This window comes from Anabrus simplex, chromosome 4 (assembly GCF_040414725.1).
Source record: "Anabrus simplex isolate iqAnaSimp1 chromosome 4, ASM4041472v1, whole genome shotgun sequence".
Classification (NCBI taxonomy): Eukaryota; Metazoa; Arthropoda; class Insecta; order Orthoptera; family Tettigoniidae; genus Anabrus; species Anabrus simplex.
Genome location: NC_090268.1, coordinates 143,958,323 through 143,983,135, shown reverse-complemented (window position 1 = coordinate 143,983,135; position 24,813 = coordinate 143,958,323). Strand labels below are relative to the sequence as shown.

Genomic DNA, 24,813 nt, shown 5'->3' with positions numbered 1-24,813 from the left:
TAAAAAATTAAAAAAAATACTTCATGCTTACTACACTTTTCCAGCACATTAAAGATACATTTTAAAAATTTAGAAGGAGATCAGACATCAACTTATACTGCCACACAGTTTTTTATTTTCCCAACAGTTTGAAAAAGTGCACTTAAGTGGGTTTCTGCAATTAGCGATTCATTTACTGTGATCGGTAATTGCAGGGCCTATCTATCAAATCTGCGGTATTTATAAAATAATTGATGCACGTGTCGTCTAGGTAAATGAAATGGCGTATGGCTTTTAGTGCCGCGAGTGCCCGAGGACATGTTCGTCAGGTGCAGGTCTTTTGATTTGACACCCATCGGCGACCTGCGCGTCGTGATGAGGATGAAATGATGATGAAGACAACACATACACCCAGTCCCCGTGCCAGTGAAATTAATCAATGATGGTTAAAATTCCCGACCCTGCCGGGAATCGGGACCCCTGTGACCAAAGGCCAGCACGCTGACCATTAAGTTATGGAGCCGGACGTCGTCTAGGTAACGGCATCTTGAATAAATGTGCTGAAAACATCTTGGAATAAAATTGAGTAGGTAGCCTACTCACTACAACCACTATAAAGGCTTTTTGTTTTTGTTTTTTAAATTTTGAATCGCATCATTTCTACTAGTACAAAGTATGCACACTGGCTACTTTGAGATTTGTCATAGCAGTACTAACCAGATTTTGTAATCCATATGCTTTTCAAATCAGAAATAAGACATATGTAAAGATGAACTAAACCATGTTTTTTGTTAGAATACTAAAGAATTTCAATATTGAACCACCATATTTTCACAACTTTATACCAAAATTTAAAAGCACTGGGTCTACATTTATTAATTTATACAAAGAAGGCTAAGGTGGGGATTTTACAGACTGGTATGACTGGTCGAATAGATTCATGAAAAGAAAGTCTAAAAGTGGCTGGATTCTCGGAAAACTCACGGGACCGTTAAAGATACGGAGTTTGTCGCTTTTATTCTATTCTCCGATCCAGAAAACTGGAAACAGTTTGTGACAAAAATGAAACGTGCTTCGTCTGTTGTTAGTTGCCAGTGGAACCGATCGTCAAGAAGGCCATGCCGAGTGACGCAGTATCAGATATTTGTAACGTAAAATCACGTGGTTGCGACGTACATGCGTTAGGTCCGTGGGAAGCGTTATTCAGTCTGTATGGTTTAAACTGTGCTTAGAAGAGGATGCGATTTCCATGCGTTTCAATGAATAACAATCATGTAAATTGCTTCAATATAAGGAAAGTATAATGGAAAAGCGTTTAAAATGGGATCCACACCTCTGTCTGTATCAGGAAATCCTACAACCACGTACATATTTTAGGTTTTCACTCGAAGAAATTGTCGAAGTCTTTTCCTAGAGCCTGGTGAATTATTCTTTGCAACGGACGTTATTGCTCTTATTTCGTATAAAACTGAAGGCGCTCGTTATTGTTATTACAAAAGAAATAACATGAACTTCTGCCAAAGATTGAAGGGTGTTTCTTATCCTGGTTATTTCTTGTGATTAAAATACTGTTTAGGCTTATAGAGCATCCTGAAATTAGCAACAGTATTTACAAGCAGTGAAAAAAATTGTGGTAATAGCTTGGAAAAAGGGAACTTGAGATGAACCATGTTTTCCGTGATCGTTGTTAAGAGTAATGTAATACTTTCTTAATCCTGTATAGACCTGTTATCACTGTAACATTTCAAAGTTCTTATTTCATAGACCAATAAAACAAACTTTATTCAGCTTATCACAGATATTTCTAGGGTCGTTGGAGTCACCCAGGCTCATTTTGGTTTTAGCCGGGGGTTTAAGGCCACGTAATTTTTCAGTTGAAAATTCGTACCCAGGATCGGCAGGAAATCGAACTTCGGCTATCCGTATGAAAAGTCAGCAGCTAAGCCACTACGCTAATCACGCACCCGCCCACTTCCCCCCCCCCCCAATCCCTTCTACCCTAGACAAATTTCCTCCATTAAGTTAAATTATAGCATTTTTAAGTCGTGTGTGTTTTTCTTTTCTAATCAACTTCCGGTCCGTTTTTCTCCTCTTGAACCAAATGACGTGTTGGTTAGCCCGTTTTTGCAAGCACCCATTCAATCGACGAGGGAAGGTGAGTCGTCTTGCAGATCGATTCTCTGTGTATAAACGAGTGTCGTCATATCCGCCCCTTACATTAACGTGAGCAATAGCAGTCTTGACCTTGTTTAGCCTTGCTAATTTCCTGTGGCGACTCGCAGTTCGTTCGAAATTCAGCACCAATTTAATTACGGAATTAAGGTCGGCGGTAAGGGTGTGTCTGTACGCATGCATGAACCATATTTTACCAGTTATCTTTGCATGTTTAGTGCTGTTTTATCTCTGCTGGATCTGTACACCCGTGTGGTAAGGACGCACCGTACAGATGTTGCATTGTCTGGCGTGATATCCCTTGTTATTTTAATGTTATATATTTTATTAGCGTTTTTTAGCCCACAACAATCTTGGGATCCGCAGCTAATAATCGGAAGTATTACCCTGTTGATATTCTTATTGAGGAATTAAAAAAGCAACAAAATTAGCTGTCGAAAAGGAGGAGGAAGGTTTGAAACTGTAAATCTTGCCCGTAGAACATCTGAACTTTCTTCCAAAGTTCATGGTGTGGTTGAGGCGGTAGATGGACATTTTTGCAAAATTTCCCTAGATAAACGATTTTCCAGTTTAGTAAATTGTGTGAACTTGTTAAACTTACTGTTCTGAGAGCTGTCTTAAGCCCACACGGCTAGAATAGCATTTTACCTTGCAGAATTGTTTAAACAGAAAATCACTCGGATACCTCAGTACTATGGAAGACTGCCTCTAAATCAGCCCAGCTTAAAGCGGATAGAATATTAAGAAGTACTAGATTCGTCGAAAAAGTACGAGGCTAGTTGAATTTCATTCCAAAGTAATAAAATGGTGGGAATTTTTCGATCAACCCAAGATATTGACGACAGCAAGCTGAATTATAAGAGAGAGAAAAAGATCCGTTTTACCATATCAGTGAGGTTGGATGACGAGGATGACGAGAAGCCAGATTATCAGAACTTCACGTTTCTTAAGCTAATAATTATTCCAATTAATGCGTTTTCTTATACATAGTTGTTGGTTATATATTACTTTGAATGTCAGCAGTAAAACTGGCTACAAATTTTCAGTAATAATTGGCAAGAGTTGACAAAAATACAGATCTCCCAACTTTACGTCATCGTTTGCTAGGGATTTGGTATATAAAATCAGTGTCCACTTTCTCCACTAGGCCCTTCTTTCGTCACCAAGTCAGTTTCTGTAAGTGATGTCATTCTAAGTAATCTAACCAGTGTTTGGCAAAAGACGAAAGGAAGAACAAATAAATAATTTGAGCATTTTTAGGAAGAAGCATCTAGTGTTGAAAGTATGACATTTTAAAATGTGAAATTTAGGCATAAATTGTCGAGGTTCTATGTTATTTGTGGGTGAACTACTACCACACGTTGGCGTATTATGTGACTGAACATTCCATAGTGTGAAATCATCGCCTTCAGTGTTTATTTTTTCGTGAATAATGTTTTAGCGGAGTATCACTCATGGTCTTAGCCTACGCATTGCTACCAAATCTGTTCCAGAAATATGCATTAGTTTCTTCGTAATAAGGCAGACATAATATATCGTAAGAAATCTGGCGCGCACTGATTAGACATACCAAAACGGAAGACTGATACATTCAACCTTCGTACAATGTATAAACATTATTTACAAAGTGTTCATATATAACTATTACTGTCGTGCATCTGCTTATCTTATTAACATGAAACACGGGAAAAAAGGAAAGATACAATCTTACAATTAATTCCAGCATTATTCATCAAAATCGGGTTTAAAACTGAACATAATTTAATTAAAGGAAGAATATTACATGTTCTATTAGGCTTATAATTAGAGAGATCAATGAAGAAATGTTATATCATCTCTTTTACATGACGTGTGGAGATTTGTGCGAAAAAATGGAGCCCAGTTTTAAATATTTAGACGATTGCTGCTGAGCTTTTCATCTATGAAAGGGGAACGAAGAAATATTCGTATCTACAATCAGACTGTAAATATAAGAACTGGAGGGGATGGGGATTCGCTTTAAGTATATGGCGAATTATTATTGAATTTACCGGTTTATTTCTGTCTCTGTGAAATTAATCAATTAATTAATTAAACAGTGGCCTGCTTACAAAAGTTGACCCCTGTAGTCGACCAGATTGGAATTATTCCCAAGCATTGCCTGTTAAGATAGTACTGAATATTAGTGAGATACCCAGTGGTCGGTATATGTACCCATATGAAAAATAAGGAAATGATATATCTGGGCTGCGTTCCTCTATGGCACATACGACCCATTAAGTGTCTTGACTACCAAGACGCCTGCTGCCCTGCTGAGATATTAGAGATATTGTTACATGGTTAACACAGTTTCTTCAGGTCTGCCGGCTACTGTGTGGGGAACGGTGCTTAGTTGAACTCCGAAGTATCAGTGAACCTCATTCTGGCCCCAAATTCACGATTAAAATCCTTGTACTGACCGGAGTGTCCGGGTAAGAGACAGTCACCACGGGGATGACAATTGTGGTATCGTTTTCATATTTTTTAAAAATACGATATACTTCATGTCAGCTGTCTAAATTGAAAACTACTTCTTTTAAACATTCGTAATATTTCATTTTGATCTTTGAATTAGGTCGTTCTTCATTGTTTTCATATCGATTTCGAAATATCTTATTAAGAAAGAAATGTGTACCAGTATCATATCCTTTGTAAGGATATGCAGGCAAAACAAAATACGAACAATTTCCTTAATCGCATATATGGTGATCACTGATTAGCGCTCAGTTTGCACACTGAGCGAACTGGCTGTAGAAGCTCTGAATCATTTCGATTTATATACCTTTACACAACATTAAATCTGTGATTGTGATGTCAGGCAACGTTCCAAAGTGAGCTCGTGAATAAATCATTTCTTGTTAACATACTTACCGATTTTTGGGATATGTTTGGACGAAATTTCTGTCAGTTGGTCAAATGATGGACCGATGCTTGTTTACGGGCCATTAGATACACAACTGTGGATTCTGTTGTGGTCGCATGTGGTATGTGGCTTCTTACCCTTCGATTTCAGATTCAGAGGGACTGGGATGAGATGTACTCAACTTCAGATAACACAGTTGAGAAGAAAAGTAGGTTAAAAGCCCCCTAGTAATATTTTCCATAGCTTCCTGTCTTCAGCTCCTCGCGAATGTCGGGATGACTAATAACATAAAAGACCATGGCCACTTCTTAACCCTAGCCCCAGTTACTTTCATAGGCACAGGGGTTATCAGGCAAGCCTCACTTGCACTAAATTCGCGGATTGCTGAGCACGTTGTCTCCACCTTTCGACATGCAGCAGTAACTGCTGGAATTTGAATTCTAGTTCTGTTGTATTACTACTCTATTACTGTTCACCACGCCGTTTAGACGCTCCACGTTTTCAATCAATCAATCAATCAATCAATCAATCAATCAACATTGATCTGCATTTAGGGCAGTCGCCCAGATGGCACATTTCCCTATCTGTTGTTTTCCTATTGGTTATTTATTGAACATCTCCCTTGGTAAGTTATTCCAATCCCTAACCCCCCTCCCTACCTATGAACGAATATTTGGCCCAATTTGTTCTCTGATTAGCCTGTACCCCTACTATCACACGTTCCAAGTTCAACTAAGCACCTTTCCCAACACAGTACCTCGCACAGGTTATATTACAACCTTATCTTCATATTGTGATCTTTCCTAGGTGTAAAAACACCACTCAGACTAATGTATAATGTCATTCCACGTTATCTCTCCACTGACAGCTGGGAACATGCCACTTGGTCGAGTAGCTCGTCTTCTTTCCATTATCGGCAGAAGACTCTCGAATTCTGAATCGTTCTCCAGTTCTCTACGTTTATATATAATTAGCTCGAGTTATTTTTTCTGTGCGTTTTGTTGTTATCGTGCCTGTAATAAAATGTTGGGGACCGTCATTGAATACTCGTCTCCATTGTTACCTCGTCTTGTCAACGTAGTCACCTCGAAACAATCGAACGTGTCCCACAGTTTTATATTCATTATTTTCAGTGTTCGTAATCCATATCCATTTCTGGTTAGATATACTGTAGTGCTTACATTGCGCTACAACTTCTAATGTGAAAGTGACTGCGGTATGAGCGATGCTGGTTATGCCATTTCGTATTCGGGCAGCCCCTATTCCGAATGACGTGAACGTAACGCTCATAGGGACGATTGGTGTGTGCATTTCAGTCGGTTGGCGTACAGCACCAGCTTCTGGTTCGATAAGGAAAGCAACAGGAAACTCACTCTTCAGTGTCTCCTAGCCGTCGATAACAGCGCATAGCGGAGCATTCGGGCGCTGATGACTCAACAAGCGTAATATAGAACGTAATGAGGGACGAAAAGAGAAACATGAAGAGAATTGTTGTTCATTATGTGGAGAAGTAATGGAAGAGGTAGACAGACTCACTCAGGGCCAAATACGCGGGTAGTGATTCCAAAACAAAAAGAGAGAGAAAATTTCATACAGGTGTAAAATTATTAAACAAGGAGTGGATCGCACCGGGTAGGACAGCAAACCTCTTTTGAATATTAAACAATATGTGGCAAAAGAAAATAAGAGAAAATAACGTAAGCATTAATTTAACTAATGAAGTTAGAATACAAGTCGTCCTAGATTATATAACTGTTTAACATCTAGGACCAAAAAAGGGATACATTTGGAAAATAGGTGTAAACATTTATTAGGTTTATATTCCAGTAATCGGGAGATAGTGGGTTCGAGCCCCACTGTCGGCAGCCCTGAAGATGATTTTCCGTGGTTTCCCATTTTCACACCAGGCCTGTACCTTAATTAAGGTCACGACCGCTTCCTTCCAATTCCTAGGCCTTTCCTATCCCATCGTCGCCATAAGACCTATCTGTGTCGGTGCGACGTAAAGCAAAAAAAAAAAAAAAAAAAAAAAAGCAATGCTCATTACAGTAATAGACAGACTAATGTAGTAAGGAAAATCAAATACAGGGTGGGCAAAATAAAACTGATCCGGAGAATATTTATAATACTGAGCGGAATTTACCCATCACAAGATATGCTGGAAACTATGATTTCCATGCACCAATCAGTTGATGTTACATGTCTGCGCGTGCGCACCCCCAAGTAAAACGCTGTGTCATTACTTGTGAGTGAGAGAAGCACGCGTGTTTAGTGACCATTGAATGCAACACAAATTGATGCTCACGATAAAACAACATGTGTTCATTCTCGAGTGTTATACGAAGCACGATTCGTGGAAAACCTGTCCGGAACTGTTTGCGCAAAAGTTTAAGACTGGAATTGTTTTTGCAATGCAAAAGTTACTGGCAAAATGCCGTGAAATGGGCTCTGTAGCGAATAAAAACCGGGACTATCCGAAAAGAGTTCGAACCCCAGAAAACATTGCTCGAGTGAAGTCCGACGAAATCTCAATGCCATTTATCTGTGCAAGTGGGAACTAAGAGGTCGTCATGTCGAAACATTATCAAAACGGACCTGTATCTGTATCCTTACAAATTTACTGTTGTGCATGCGTTAAAGCGTCCAGATAAACCTTCACATGTTGAGTTCTGTCTGTGGTTTCTGAGTGAAGTGGAGTCAGGACTTTTGGATTCTCATTTCTTCATTTCTTCAGATGAGGCGAATTCCAGCATCTTCTGTGATGTTCCTTAACAAGGATCAGTCCCGCGTCAGTCCTATTATAAATACCTTTAGGGCCAGTTTTGTTTTGCGTACCCGGTACATGTAATTTTAAAAAACGCAAATTTGGATTGCAATAAATGCTCCTCCCATAAATATACTCTTCATATTGAGCTCTGCTACACTGCGCGAGATATTGTGGGGTCGTGGCATGTTTATGAATAAAGTGTCATATTTTGAGTTACCTATTTCAGTTTAAACAGTTCGAAGTTGTAACAACGATATTACATCAGCTGTTAATGAAGGTAGGGGTTAGCGAGCCGCCCGTACTTGTTTTAAAGTTGTCTGTTGGCTAAGCATTAACCCTCAAGCACACGCGCCAGATCTTAGGACGCAGACACAAGCGTGGGGGTGCTTTCCACCCCACATATCATTGTATTGTAAAATATGAATTACTGTATTAATTGGAGATTTTAAGATAGTTAATGTAAGAATGACTCTTTCTGCGGGGATCCAGCCATAAAGGTACAAGAGCGGTAAGAGCGCAGGAAAGTTATTTGTACATTTCACTAGGAAATAAAATGACCTGGGATGGATTCCACCCCATACGCGTGTGTTTGAAGGTTAAACACGGCGAAGGAAAACTTCTGGACTTCAAGGTCTTATCCGTGTAGGTCCTCCCTTCTAGGTGTTAGTGCCGTCATGAGCTTCCCTTTTATAATATAAAAATAAAATGAACTGCTTATTTGCAAACCACTGTCTTGGTCAGAAATGGAAAATGCGCGGATGGGTATGAGCAAGGGCAAATCACAACGCATAGATGAGGTGAGTACAGACTTGATCAAAGCTGCTGGGATTCATGGATTTCAGTGGAAAGAAGGGAAGATCCCAGAAGACCGGACAAAAGGCTCCATTGTTCCCTTATTCAAGAAAGGAAGCAGGCGAAAATGTGGCAACTACAGAGGAATCACGGAATCACATTTCTGTAACAGATTTAAGTTGAAGGAGAAAATTATTGAACGACAATTAAGGGCCATTCTTGAAACACAACTTGAAGAGGAACAGTGCGGGTTTAGAAGCAACAGAACAACAATAGACCTTGCCCTCACTGTTAAGATGATAATGGAAAAACATTGGGAGAAGGGAATAGATATCATTTTTTGTCTCCCTCGATACAGAAAAGGTGTGTGCCAGCTTGCTAAGAGACCAACAAGGTAAAAATGTACAACCACTGCCATTGACTCACTGCAATAAAGTAGTGCAACTTTTGTCACCTCTCCTGCTCATTAGATGATGGATGAAGTAGTGAAGAGAATGAAGAATGAATCTAATGAGGACTTCAGTGCATTAACCTTCGCAGAAAATGTGGTGATTTGGGAACAGGAGAAGTTCAACAGAAATTAAAAACTCGGAACCAGCAGTTTGACCTGGGGAGTAGACCGTGCGGTTAGGGGCGCGTGGCTGTGAGCTTGCATCCGGGAGATAGTGGGTTCGAACCCCACTGTCGGCAGCCCTGAATATGGTTTTCCGTGGTGTCCCGTTTTCACACCAGGCAAATCCTGGGGCTGTACCTTAACTAAGGCCACGGCCGCTGCTTTCCCACTCCTAGTCCCTTCGTATCCCATCGTCGCCATAAAACCTATCTGTGTCGGTGCGACGTAAAACAGATTCTCTTAAGCAGTTTGTCCTAAAAATCACCCTCACAAAAAACAGTATTGATGCCAGTCAGGCAAACAGTAGGCTACCTGTTAACTTCCAACTGGACGGCGATAAACTAGAAAACGTTAACCATTTTCAATATCATTGTAGTATTGTAACTAGTAACGCAACGTCTTCTGCTGAAATCAGTAACGGAGTCAAAAAAGGAGCACAACTTTATCACCAGGTTAGGTCTCATCTATGGGATAACCAAATACCTTGAAATACAAAGAGAAACCTTTATCAGGAATATTTCGTGCCAATAAGTGCATATGCCGTTGAAACCTGTATGACCAACAGTGGACATAATAGCAAACTTCAACCTGCGGAAATGATATTCTTGAGGTCAGTGCTACAGAAAACAAGAAGAGATACGATCCGGAATGAGGAGGTCCGTCATAACACACAAGTAACGTAGCGCTAAGCGAAAATGTAAGAACATCAAGACGCAAATGATATGGCTATGTAAAAAGGATTGATCAAATGAGAACAGCAAGAAAATGGCTACAAAAGGAACTGGAAGGCAAAAGACTTAGAGGCAGACCGAAGGAAACGGTGTATCAGTCAAGTAAAGCAGGACCTAGAAGGAAGAGGAGTGGAATGGCACCGAGTTGAGAAGGAAGACGTGTACCTGGATAGACAAAGATAGAGAGCACTCTTGTACCGCACCCGGGCGACTGAAGACGATTAAAGGATGATGATGATGGTGGTGGTGGTGGTGGTGGTGGTGGTGGTGATGATGATGATGATGATGATTATTATTATTATTATTATTATTTGCAAACCACGTCGGGTAGATACAGTAAGATGTGTGTTCGATGCATGCGAGGTCACGGCTAATAACTGTACCTCCAGTAACGAGGATGCATCTATAGTAATAGATGGCAGCGGTCCTTCTCTAGCTAAACTGGGGAGAAGTGAGAACTTCGTGAAGATAAGTTCCCAATTTCATTTATTTAAGGATTTAAACAGAATTTAAACATGAATGTGTATACATTTCTAAATATTTTCGAGTTGTAATTTAATAGAATCTGATAATGTTATTTCAAGAACGAAACATGCCATTCTAGTTTTGATGCTGCTTGATGCTTGTTGTATAAAGGGGACTTCTAAGGTCTATTTTTAAGTTGTTTCTTGTTCAGGTATAATTCTGTTGCCATATGTTTTCTTTTTTCAGATAGTTTATAAATGCATTTGTTCATAAATTAGTTCCGACAAACTGAAGCACCTAACGGTTATATATTAACAGAGTCGAAACTGAAAAGAAATTACTTCAGATATCACTGAAAAGGGGAAAGGGCCTTAAGACATCGGGTCAAAGGAAAGTGAGCGCTTTATCCAATTTTTTGCATCCCAGTACACACTATTACAGTATGTGGACCACTTAAATTGCACTTTATCTAACAAAACAGCTTCTTCCCCAAGCATGTCCGGTTGTGTTCTTTTTGTTGAACCACTCGCAATTTTGCATCCTTCATTGTTGTTTGTCCAACCCTTGTCCCGTTTTCCTACGGGGTCGGTTATGAGGTGAGATGCATCTGTCGTGGCGGGTTTTTATGACCGGATGCCCTTCCTGACGTCAACCTCATCAGAGGAGTTAATGAGATGAAATGAATGACGTGATATATTATATTAGAGAGAAGGTGAAACCCGGTGCCGGCACATAGCCTACTCCTGTCAGATAGCACCAAGGGGTCTGCTCAAGGCTTAACGTCCCCATCTGAGGGACGAATCACCATCAACAGCGTCATATGCCCTCACCTCCATATGAGCACTGCGGAGAGGTTTGGAATTTAATCCAGGCTTTTAGCACGCAATCTAGTGATTAGAAATTGCATACCACCACCTCCAATACCCTGCCGGCCAACATGCTGACCATCGTGACTCGAACCGCCTAACCTCGGTGTCAGACCGTTTTAAACTTCAGCGCCTTAACGATCATGGCCACCAGGCAGGCTATTGCATCCTTCATTCATCAAACATATGTCTTCCTTCTTATAACCGTACGAATATGTCGTAAAATTGATCTGATAACTCATGCGGTTTATGTTTTGAGGGTTTTAATGGTGAATGGGCCAACACCGTAAATGAGGTGAGACTTACGGACTGACTACTGCGTGAGTTTATCTTGCTAATATGATGCCTGGTACCATCGGGCTCAAAACTTGTCACAAATAACGAATAATAATAATAATAATAATAATAATAATAATAATAATAATAATAATAATAATAATAATAATAATAATGTTATTTGCTTTACGTCCCACTAACTACTTTTATGGTCTTCGGGGACGCCGAGGTGCCGGAATTTAGTCCCACAGAAGTTCTTTTACGTACCGAGCTCGATAGCTGCAGTCGCTTAAATGCGGCCAGTATCCAGTATTCGGGAGATAGTAGGTTCGAACCCCACTGTCGGCAGCCCTGAAGATGGTTTTCCGTGGTTTCCCATTTTCACACCAGGCAAACGGGGCTGTACCTTAATGAAGGCCACGGCCGCTTCCTTCCCTGTCCCATCGTCGCCATAAGATCTATCTGTGTCGGTGCGACGTAAAGCAACTAGCGAAAAAAAAATTTTAAAAAAATATTTTACGTGTCAGTAAATCTACCGACACGAGACTGTCGTATTTGAGCACCTTCAAATACCACCGGACTGAGTCACAAATAACTTACCTGCAATAAATTGTTATTCTTGTTGGGCATTTTGTAGCAAATGTAAGTAGGCCTAACCATTTTCGTTGTCATCTTGTTTTAACTCTTGTAGTAGAAAGATGACACTGGCTTTCATATGCCTCACAAAATTGCATTACGCTGTCAGCATTTCTCTTCCCAGCATAAAATTCGTGGATAACCTCTAAACCATTTATTCATTCATGAGGTGCCATTGTTAGTTAATTTTGGAAATTTAAAATTTATAAAGTCTAAATAATTAAATTATTTTTCTAAGAAAACGGACACGTTAGATTCTGACAGAAAAATTGCCGTATTTCGGGTATAGATGTAGTATTTTTTTTCAAATCTTACTAATATTAATTCATATTATTATAATTCGTGTTGGACATTTTGTAGCAATTTTATATTATATATGCTGTATCATAATTGTAAATTATATTATTTACATTCTAACTACACTGAAGTGCCACAATTTTATCCTGCAGGAGCTGTTCTGCGTACCGATGTTCTTCTTAGATCAAGTAAGAAGACGAAGAAGCTGGCTCATTTGAGCACCTTTAAAAACCATATCTAAACCGACAGAAGTCCTGGATTCGGCGGGACAGTTCCGCTTTTAGGCATTCTGTCCCGCTGTCCCCTCAAAAACTCTGGGGTCGCTTAAATGTCCCGCTTTGCAGATTGACAATTTTAAACATCGCACTTCAGTAGAAAGTGGTAAAAAGTCGTTTATCTATATCGATTCATTATTCACGATATCGATTATTCACGATGCGCTTGAAGATGAAGGATTAGCAACTAGGAAGATTGTTGAAGAAGTGGTAGGAACTTTTTATGAGACCTCTATAGAGTATTTTGACCAATGATCTGGTCATTTTAAAGACATGAACAATTTCCAATGGGCATCACTAAAAACTGCTCCGAAATGATCTGATGTGGAAAAATGTAGTAATTTTGTGGCAAGTAAAGGATTTTTTGACAGTGCGAATGACTCAGAAAAGGTGACAAAAGGTGGACGGAGGTTTTTCTTCATTTCAAGGAAAACAATATAAGACACAGTCAACTCTCAATAGTGGCACAGTATATTTTTTCTCTTCCCGGAACTAATGCTTCAGTTGAAAGAGTTTTCTCTCAAATGAACAAACTGTGGACATCTGAAAAATCTCACCTGAAACTTTCTACTCTTTAAGGCTTTGTTAATGATCAAGTTGAACTTTTTGCAACATTGTTTATTTAATAAGTTTTTGAAATCATCACCACGGTTGTTACAGCTAATTATATCCTCTGAGAAGTACGAGTAACGCCGGTTTGTATCACAAGGGAAGGTATTGTATTATTTTTTTCTTAAAAGTGTAGTGGAGAAATATTGCAATACCAACTTTAACGTGTAAAAAAAATAGCTGTGTCAAAATTTCACCTCTCGTTTATGTGTAGGCTGTCGGAATCAGTGTGTCCCGCTTTGAGCCATGGAAAAAATGGTCTGTTTAACCATATCGCACTGAGCCGGGATCGAACCCGCGGACTTCGTCTCTAAGCCATTCACCCCGACACTTTTCGAATTACTACCATTCGGATAAAAAAAGTGGGGTTATGGATAGCTGATAAAGAGCGACACCGTTCATGCCCCATTGCGTATATTCTTCACTTTACGTGGCTGTAGCTAGGAACTTCAATAATGACAGTAAGTATGAAACGCTTGTCGCGGTTGTAAATATTGTAAAATGCAAGTAAATAAAATTCCCAGAATTATAGATATGTGCTCAGCGCAGATTATTTTTTGAAGTATTCTGGCATCACCCGTCTTGCAATTGGGAAAGTTCCTGAAGTGTGGAGATGCTGCTGATAATTCGCCTGTGGGTGGGGGTGGTACAATAACTAATAGTCGCCTTTTACGACAGGAAGGGGATACCGTGGGTGTTATGTATAAACTCTAATTCGTAAATGCAATGCAGTAACATTCTCGTTTATTGACTTCGGCTGTGTGTACAGATTCACCTTCCTAACGGCGATATAATTCACTACGGCCGTCCCCTGACATTTTGTTACCAAACAAGCTTGCTTCTTCTCGTTATATCATGTTTTCGATTCCGCCGTTACTTTATATTTCCATTCCATCTGTGCTGAGACCTATCCCACTCACTGGTACAGTATCTTCGCTGGGTAAATAACTGAGCACAAGTCATTTACCGACGGTATCGGTATAGTTGATGTGAATCTTGATCCTCGATAGTCTACGTTACAGACAAGGAAGTGTCGGTGAAGCTTTGTTATCTGGATGACCCTGATGAAGTTCAATCCTCAGATCACCAGCCAAACTGTGCCACTGCCTTGAACGCGCACAGGAGGAAGTTGGGTTTGGCTTATTATCTGATGTCGAGAGTAGTCCTGACCTATGACTTACACTGCTACACAAAGACTAGCGATGCTCTTGTGATATTGTGTGTTTCACCTCTTTCTCCTTTGTCTTGCAGATGTGACCCACCACCGCGGTTGAGCAGAAGTAACGTTCTCTTGTCGCTAGGAGAGAGTTCTTGTAATTGTGAAGACCAGCTCTAGCGTCCAAACGGTGAGTCCAAAAAACGTGTTATAAGACTGGTGATGGGGATATTGTGTTCGCTGTAGTATTTGTTCCTTCAAGTTGCATATCGAATGGTTTATGCGTATGGGTATATCGATAATGCTCTAGAGAATAGCAGTACCCTTTCAACTTGAAGAACATGAATGTCAGGAATCATATTTACTGGAAGAATCGAGGAAACGGACTCATACGGAATTCCCTGCAATCAACCGATTGCGAACCTCATTGTTCGGCATTAATCACGCAGTGTGCACCTTTAAAAACAGAAATCAAACAAATGAAATCGGTGCGCTGGTGGCAGGTTAGGGATACCATCGATGTATTCTGATATCCTCTGCTCCACTCAGAGGGAAATAATATGGGTTGTACTACACTGAATAAAAGGCGAAAGAAGCACGTTTAAAAATATGGATGGACACGTCTGTGGCAGCGTGTTCGAATATTATTTCACAAATTCATTCAGTTCTAATAACTCTGACGTCTACCTCTAGCAAAGATGATCGTGAATACACATATTGAAAGCAGACTTCAGATATCTTTCTTGTCCAGTTTTATCAGAAGTCCATTGCGCCAAAATAAAATAGAGCAGAATTGCTAGAGATTCACTTACCTCATAACGTGTTCCTCAACGTTTCGCTATGCATATGAAAAGGATTATTGAACAATACAATGCTGTGAGACGAGGATATTGAACAGTTTCTATAGACAGTGGAGGCACGCGGTAGATTCAACCGTTACCAGAACGTACAACTTTTTTTCTGAATTAACATATTTTTACTGACCGTAGAAATAATTGTCACCTTCGTTATTATTCTAGTCCTTAATGTTGTTATAGCATCGTATTTAACAACACAGCCCTTTATACGCAGCTGTCTACAAAATGAAATTAAGGCTCAGAGGTCTTTCCCTTTCTCTTTCCACTCCCTGCTCTCTCCCTCTCAAGTGGCTCTATGAAGAACTTACCTGGCCGGCTACAAATAACTTAATATTTCATTAGACGTTCGTCTCCTATGCTCAGGTTTGTGGGATCGAATATTTTCACAGTCAATTAGTATTCAAGAATACTGAAGGAGACTAACATCAAGGCGATCGACTCCATGGACACTGAAGGCTTCCGCAGTGGTAGGCCTACTCGATCACGCCTAGTAAACATACTGGCACTAACCACTGTAAGACGCTGGAGAGCATCTTACCTGGGTCACGTCAAGTCTATCATCATACAAGTCGTCATTGAAGGGAAACATTAACTTGCACGGAAATATTTTCCCCGTAACCTCCGGCTGTAGTTCGACATCCATAAGGCAACCAGCTTGATACAGCAAACAAAGAAATTGTGAAAAGTATTCCAGTCTTCTGTTATATGGCCTCATAACGACGACATGGACAGAAAGAAGATCTTACGCTAGAGATGTTTGTTTTGTTCTTTTTTTCTTTTTGTCATACTTCTTCATTGTAGACTATTTTGCTTTTCAGTGTTCGATCCGCAAACTTTTCCACAATCTCTATTTGCAGCTAGCTCTGTGACTTCGTTTTAGTTCCACACCTCTTATCTTAAAATAATTAAAAATTGAATCTAAGCATCGCCACCATGCCCCCTCCCCCCTGCTTCTCTTACCCGCTTTGTTCGATAATTATCCGTATTATAATTACCCTTTCCTCCAATCGCCACTAGCGAAGATACTTTATGAGTACAGCTTCATTGATCGAGTTCATTCCTAACTTAGCCTTTATCTCCAAATACCGAGTACATTCCTGCCATTGTTTCCATCTATATCAGCAATCATTCTTGCTACTTTCATGTTTAGTTAGTTCCAACTTATGATTACGATATCCTGATTACACCCAGCTTCACTCCCGTCCTGCAAAGTTGGTTTGGAAACAGATCGGTGTAAAGAAAATTTCATTCTTACTTGGAGAATACTGTCGATCACAACTATTAGCTCTATGAGATTAAATGTACGGTACATAGTTTGAATAAAAGTTTTTTTTTTTTCGTTACTATTATGAAAATGCGTTACCTTTCAGTGTGAAGAAGTATTTACTTGGCCGAGTCTTCGTGTGGTACTTCGTCATGCAGGATCCAGTTGCAGTGAATAAATCAGCCGGTCCACTTGTTTACGCGCTTCGAGTATTTGAGCCGCTCGACGGTCAGAAAACAGGCATTGATTTTATTGGGAGGAAGGAGGAAGGACTTCAAACATTGTGTTTAACGATGCTTGATCAAGTGGATTAGCTCGCAACATTAACTGTTTGCAGACAATTCTCTTATGAAGTAAATATAAAACTTCTCAGGGTCCAGAATTCGCACGTGCCTATCCGTTTCTCCGTTTCCTGAGCGTGCTGGAATAAAACTTCTGCTCACGAACATTTTGAATGAAATAAAATTATGGATTGACGTCGTTTTATTGGTACTATTGTTGGTAACGTGACTGAAAACTGAACATGAGAACCGTTGTATATCATAACGTGATGATGTTGGTGATGATAATGATGATGATGATACGGTTTTACGTTCCACGACGAAGTGCCGGAATTGATTCCTTCATGTCTCCGTAAATTGCCGACACGAAGCTGGCGTATTTGAGCACCTTCAAATACCTGTCTGACTAAACCAGGATTGAACCCGCCAACTTCAGCTCAGAAGGCCAGGGTTCTACCGTCTGAGCCATTCAGTCCGGCATTCCATAATGTAAGGACATCACCTCAAATGTATCCGCAGCCTTCTATCTTGGACCACCTGTGGTGGTGGTAGTAGTAGTAGGTATACTAAAGTTCGGTTGCTTGGCTGAATATGCACAGTAGTGGCCTTCAGTTCAGAAGACCCTGGTTCATTTTCTGGCCCGGCTGGGTTTTGAGCAGTGGTAGGTTAATTCCGCTGTCTCGGGCACTGGGCGTTTGTCTTCGTTTTAATACACTTCTTTATTTACTACATAGAACACAAGACGCTACAAACCATCACAGAAACACGCAATAGTGAATACTCCCTCCCCATAGGGTTGGCGTCAGGAAAGACATCCGGCCGTAAACACGGGCTTAATCTACGTGTAGTGTCGACCTCAACTAATTATGAAAAGGTGAGGAATAACAGTACTCCTCCTTCTGGCCTGTACCACTTTATGTAGATTTAGCCAGGTTTTATGTTAAGATGCCTTTCCGAACCCCAACCTGGTGTGCAGAATAGAATAGAATATATTTATTTATCATCTACAGAATGTCCTAATTACAGATTATATAATAGAAAATTAAATAGCATTAAATGAAATAAAATGAAATACACATACACCTTCAGAGATGAACAAATACACTATCGTGTGCTTCTAGGGTACTTGGTAGTGGTGTGATGTGTTTGGATGTAGATGAACTGATCTGTAGTAAGAAGAACACAAACACTCATGCCCCCGAGCTAAAGGAGTTAACCATATGCAGTTAAAAATATCCGACCCGACCGGGAATCGAGCCCAGAATCCTCTTAACTGAAGGGCATTACGCTGACAAATCAACCAAGGGGCCAGGCGTGAGCAATAATAATAATAATAATAATAATAATAATAATAATAATAATAATAATCCCAAAACCACAATTCGCTGGTTTAGAAATACGAAAGACGACCTGCAAACGCTATATATCTCAGCTGGAGACGCCCTTAACAGAGATCGCTTCCGCAAGAAAATATCGACGAACGGGCTAAACCGAGACGAGCAGCCGAAGAGAAGACACGGTGCCCCTTGGACAGAGGAGCGTAAGCAGGCCTATTCAAAAAGAATGAGGGAAATATGTATTAATGATAATATATTTTTAAAAATGGGGCCTCATCCCAAGGTGGCGCAGCTTTTTTCAGGCATACCCCCAATGGAGGTGAGCTGCATGTACCATTTGAACCACATACCAGCCCTCCTGCCATTCTTAAATTTCTGGCAGTACCCGGACCCCGACGACGGCAGTTACTTTTGCTGTTATCTTAGATTTCCAAAACTCGGATAATGTTCACTTCTGTATTCCCTCACAGAATTTATTATCTCGGTTTACCAAAACTAAGTTTTCGTTTCAATCTGAATTTGAACGTTAATTTTTTCATGCTGACGCACGGAAAACAAGTAACTACGTGCTGCCACCACTATCGAAATGTAAACAAGTTCTGATTTCATTCGGAGTTTGCAAATAATTTATCATAAATTATGTTCGCTATTGACCAGAAACGAAGAAGGATCACTAATATGCGAGAGAATGAATTGTTATTGAATTTGGTGGCCATTATAGGCATTATTCCTTAATTCTTCATTCAGTCGTGTACCGTACAAGGTTTAAGCTATATAATCCAGAATTAATCTTAGGTCTATCAGGATAACTTAAAATGTGTTTCAAAATCAGTGTCATCGTAGTCTTCAAAGTGTGAAGCGCGTTCTTCTTATCCACCTAGAACATTTTATTGTATAATCTTGGTTATATTCCTCGTCGCTGTGATTTTCTCTTCCAGTTACATATTCCAGCCGTCTACGAGCTGCCATCTTGAGAAGCTATTATCTTAGATTTCCTGTTTTACCGGCCAACCTTTCTCCGGTAAAACCAAGGTAATAACAGTTATCCGAGATAATGTTGGTGAATACAAATGTATCTGTTATCTGGGTTTTCTTAGCTTTAAACCAAGATAAACGCTTTACTCGCGTTGCTGAATACGGGCCTTAGACGAGCATCTTAAAACTAGCCGACTATACATAAAACAGAAACTAACCGGGTCCTAGTAAGTTGAAATATTAGATGTGAGAAATGCACACATACACGCCGCACTGTATGAGCGAAATTAGAGAATAATATGTTGCGACACCTTTCTCTACAATTACTGTTTTATTTATCCAGTAGATCACTATTTCACATCTTGACCTTGATTTCCGGCATGCGTCATGACTTCATGCTGAAGGCTGGTGTATTATATAAAAACAAACGATATTCAGCTCCTGACAATGTTTGTACCGAACTTCTTGCGCCAGTGATTTTGTACACATTGTCATCCTCATTCTCTTATTTTCATTTACTATGTAAACCTATAAAACCTTGCGAGCCTTCGCACGGGATCAATTTTCGGGTCGTTGTGATAGGTCTTACAAAATGTCCTTGTAGACGACATTAGCCTAGTTGTTTTCGTCATGATGCATGTGCGTAGATAAATGTGACGGTTTTAAGGCAATACCGGCCGCCTGCCTGTAAGCTCGCTTCCTTTTCTCAATGTGATAAGACTATCCCTGCATCTTCACCAATTCCTAAACCATTCATACGAATTATAAAGGCGTACCGTGAAAGTTATTTTTATCTTTATAAGTTACCTAGGTGAACAAACACGTTACTGTGATGAAGATTGCGTGATTAATCTCAAAATATGATTTCTATTTGAATCGGCCGTTGTTAAAAGGCACGAAGTCAATTTTCCTGTATCGAGATAATTGAAAAACCCTATTTTTCTCGCTTAATTGTCAATGTTTGTTGCTGTCCTGTGTAAGTATTAATCGCCATGATAATACTGTTCTAGAAAAGGTTTGTGTGGTTGGTTTTATCTTTCTTGAAATTGACAAAAGAAATTAGGAAAATATCTGACTTACAAGGAGAGGCCACCAAATATTGTATATCATGAAATGTGACGAAACTAGCATCGCATAATAGACCATGGTACCAAATGACGTGTCTTCTTCGAATAATAATAATAATAATAATAGTAATATTTGTTTTACGTCCCACTAACTACTCTTTTACGGTTTTCGGAGTCGCCGAGGTGCCGGAATTTAGTCCCGCAGGAGTTCTTTTACGTGCCAGTAAATCTACCGACACGAGGCTGACGTATTTGAGCACCTTCAAATACCACCAGACTGAGCCAGGATCGAACCTGCCAAGTTGGGGTCAGAAGGCCAGCGCCTTAACCGTCTGAGCCACTCACCCCGGCTGTCATCTTCGAAGTCGTGTGTGTGCTTGAGTGGAGGTACCGGTACGTAATATAATCGGTGAACATAATGCATCCTGCTCTACATGTAAGGCTAAACGCTCTGCACGGTGGTCGACTGGTGACCCGGGGCTAGAAAGTGAAGGATTCCAAATTTTCACCATCAGAATATTGGCCAGGAGGGTAGGAGAAGTGGTGGTATACAATGTCTGATGACTAGATTGCGTGCCAAAAGCCTGGATTCGAGACCATATGACGCTGATGATAATTCGTCCGTCGGATGGGGATTTTAAGACTTGAGCAGACCCCTTGGTGCTATTCGACAGGAGTAGGCTATGTGTCGGCACCGGGTATTTTTATTTATTTTTTTTTTATTTTTTTTTTACGCCGCACTGACACAGATAGGTCTTGTGGCGACGATGGGATAGGAAAGGTCTAGGAGTAGGAAAGAAGCGACCGTGGTCTTAAGGTGCAGCCCCGGCATTTGCCTGGAGTGAAAACCGGGAAACCACAGAAAACCATCTTCAGGGCTGCCGACAGTGGAATTCGAACCCATTATGTCCCGAATGTAAGCCCACAAATGCGCGCCCCTAATCGCGCGGCCAACTCGCTCAGTCAGTCAATCAGTCAATCCTGATCTGCATTTAGGGCAGTCGCCCAGGTGGCACATTCCCTGTCTGTTGTTTTCCTAGCTTTTTCCTAAAAGACTTCAAAGAAATTGGAAATTTATTGAACATCTCCCTTGGTAAGTTATTCCACTCTCTAACTCCCCTTCCTATAAACGAATATTTGCCCCAATTTGTCCTCTTGAATTCCAACTTTATCTTCATATTGTGATCTTTCCTACTTTTATAAACGCCACTCAAACTTATTGGTCTACTAATGTCATTCCACGCCATCTCTCCGCTGACAGCTCGGAACATACCACTTAGTGGAGCAGCTCGTCTTTTTTTCTCCCAGTTCTTCCCAGCCCAAACTTTGCAACATTTTTGTAACGCTACTCTTATGTCGGAAATCACCCAGAACAAATCGAGCTGTTTTTCTTTGGATTTTTTCCAGTTCTTGAATCAGGTAATCCTGGTGAGGGTCCGATACACTGGAACCATACCCTAGTTGAGATTTATAAGCCGTCTTCTTTACATCCTTACTACAACCCCTAAACTCCCTCAAACCATGTGTAGAGATCGTACCCTTTATTTACAATCCCATTTATGTGATTACCCCAATGAAGGTCTTTCCTTATATTAACACCCAGATACTTACAATGATCTGCAAACGGAACTTTCATCCCATCAACGCAGTAATTAAAAACTCAGAGGACTTTTCTTTTGTAAAACTCACAACCTGACTTTCAACCCCGTTTATCAACATACCATTGCCTGCTGTCCATCTCACAACATTATCGAGGTCCCGATGCAGTTGCTCACAATATTGTAACTTATTTATTACTCTATACAGAATTACATCATCCGCAAAAAGCCTTACCTCTAATTCCACTTGTTTACTCATAGCATCTTCTCCCTTACTACTATCATATGACATTTCATTCAGTTCATCTCATTGACTCCTCTGATGAGGTTGACATCAAGAAGGGCATCTGGTCGTAAAAGTACGCTACGAAGATTGATCTCACTTCATACACGATCCCGTACAGATACGAAACAGGGGTTGGACACAGACACACACACGCACGCATTCACTCACTCACCGGGTTCAAACGCCCGTGAAGTCGTTTGTTTTACGTTTGTGTAACATCATATCACGCACACCTTTTGAAATGGGGAACATCTATTGTAACGAAAGACATGTACTGTTGTGAATGGATGTCGATATATTGTTCATAATGCGGGAGGTTTATAAACTGATAGAAGCAAGTATTTCTACATGAGATAATTAATTATAAAGGTACGGTACATGTGTGACGTACCATCATTCCAGTTTGCTAGTAACAAACAAGAGATTAATCTGCATATTGACTGCGATCTCTTGTACTCCTGCCGACTGGAAAGTTAGCGCGCTGAAAAATCCCAAGGATGTTGTTCCTAGTTCGATACTCACATAGAATTTGCAATCATAACTCGAGTATCGACGCCGGGTTGATTGGCTCAGACGTTGAGGTGCCGGCCTTCTGACCCCAACGTGGCAGTTTCGATCCTGGCTCAGTCTGGTGGTATTTGAAGGTGCTCAAATACGTCAGCCTCGTGTCGGCAGATTTGCTGGCACTTAAAAAAACTCCTGCGGGACTAAATTTCGGCACCTCGGCGTCTCTGAAAACCTTAAAAAGTAGTTAGTGGGATGTAAATACAAATAACATAGTTATTTTATTCAACCATCGACGAGTGTGGGAAGCAATTAGATAGCAGCATTTCCTAAACGGCATTGAATTCGAGCGAGGTGAAAGGTGGCAGGCAGATTAAAACTTGTGTTATGCGTGCCTGTTCGTGAAGACAAGTGGGTACGGATTCAGGTTCAAGTGGCTGGTTCGAATCCGCTTGGGATGTTCTTTTCTCCACTCCGCCGACAGGAATAGCGGGCAAACAAATCAGTCCTGAAGGTGGTTTTTCGTGATTTCGTATTTCCACACTAGGTAAATACTGGAGCCACGGTCGCTACCTTCCCAGTCCTAGCCGTTTCTCACCTTGCGTCGCCGAGAACCTTCTGTGTTAGTGTAACTTTAAATCACTCGCGGAAAAAATCCCCGAATATGAATCCTGCTGGTTTGACAGACCAAGCCATGAATACACGCTTTAGAAGAATGACGGAACGTTTCATTCGCAGTCCGTTCTTAGCTGTTGCCAGGAATGTACCAACGACTTTAATATTACTTATCTAGACTCACAGAGCGCGCTGATGCTATGCGGAATATTGAACACTTTCGCGCATCGCCATGTTGCGGGCGCTTCAGCTTCGAATGCATGGGTAGCACGTGATAATGTTTACAGTCCCGTGCATGTTTTCGATTTTATTCATGTCTGTTAGCGGATCTGGTGTAGTATTATATATGACTAGCGGATGTACCCGTGCTTCGCTACGGGATTCTCAGAAAGACTGGCTTGGTGGTTTTCCTAACTGAATTCAACATGGGTCATTACAAAAACGTCAGTAGGAATGTAGCGATTGAAAGCAATGTTGTCATATACAATACTCGATCAAATGAAAAACTGCACACTTTCTCGCTTTCAACGAACAGTACTACGGTGCCGATCTAACAGTCCAAAGTTCCAGAGCTGGATTAACCAGGTCGCAGACTGCCATGAACACTCCTCTGTCATTATTCCGTTAAATATGCACACTACTCATTCCAACCAGTGCCTCAGAGTAGGGATCGAATAGCTCGAATGCTATGATGAACCAGTGTATTACGTACCAGTAATATCAGAAAATGTATGAACCAGAGGAATGGCATGCTAAAGAAGAAAGTTATCTAACTACCCAGCTACTTCCCGCCAATATACAGGCAGGCTGTTACACTCGGTACGACCAGGCGAGTTGGCCGAGTGGTTAGAGGCGCGCAGCTGTGAGCTTGCATCCGGGAGTTAGTGGATTCGAACCCCACTGCCGGCATCCCTGAAGATGGTATTCCGTGGTTTCCCATTTCACACCAGTCACACCTTAATTAAAGCCTAGGCCGCTTCCTTCACAACCCTATTCCTTTCCTATTCCATCGTCGCCATAGGACCTACCTGTGTCGGTGCGACGTAAATCAAAGTTAAAAATCCTCGGTACGCTGCAGTAATCCTATCTATCGGGGATGAGTGGAAACAGAAGACAAAAAGCACATCACAACAAACAATGGCCAATGTAATGTTATTGTTGATAAAGTTTGAGCTTTCTATATTGCAGGCCTTCGCATTAGTTTTCTTTCGACTCTGCGATATTAGGGCGTCTAACAAAATTATTTATATCGTAGACTGTAGTTACTTATTCTCAGACTTACATACCTATTTTCACTAATTCTTTTTACCCATTTTCTCGTGACTCGGCGCTTATATGCCTTAGTAACAAAAATCCAAATTCATTAAATATCTCTGAGATGATATGCGGTACGGTAACAATGTATAAGACATAAGTGATCGGAAATTTAATAACTTCTTACATAACTACTACTAAATGACGACATAACTAAAATTATGTTAGCTATGTAGTATTTATCGATACCTTCCTACCAG

General features: G+C 40.6%; 1 protein-coding gene across 10 annotated transcripts in view; it reads left to right on the top strand.

The window, feature by feature from the left end:
• The window catches only part of Mef2 (myocyte enhancer factor 2), a 778,785-nt gene that overhangs the window by 546,398 nt on the left and 207,574 nt on the right, over window positions 1-24,813 (top strand). For 9 of the 10 annotated variants that reach the window (XM_067145247.2, XM_067145245.2, XM_067145246.2 and 6 more), the window contains one exon: window positions 14,611-14,705. The exons of the other annotated variant lie outside the window; for it this stretch is intronic. The gene's annotated coding sequence lies outside the window, so the exon portion shown is untranslated. The remainder of the gene's footprint in view (window positions 1-14,610; window positions 14,706-24,813) is intronic. 10 annotated transcript variants of the gene reach the window in all.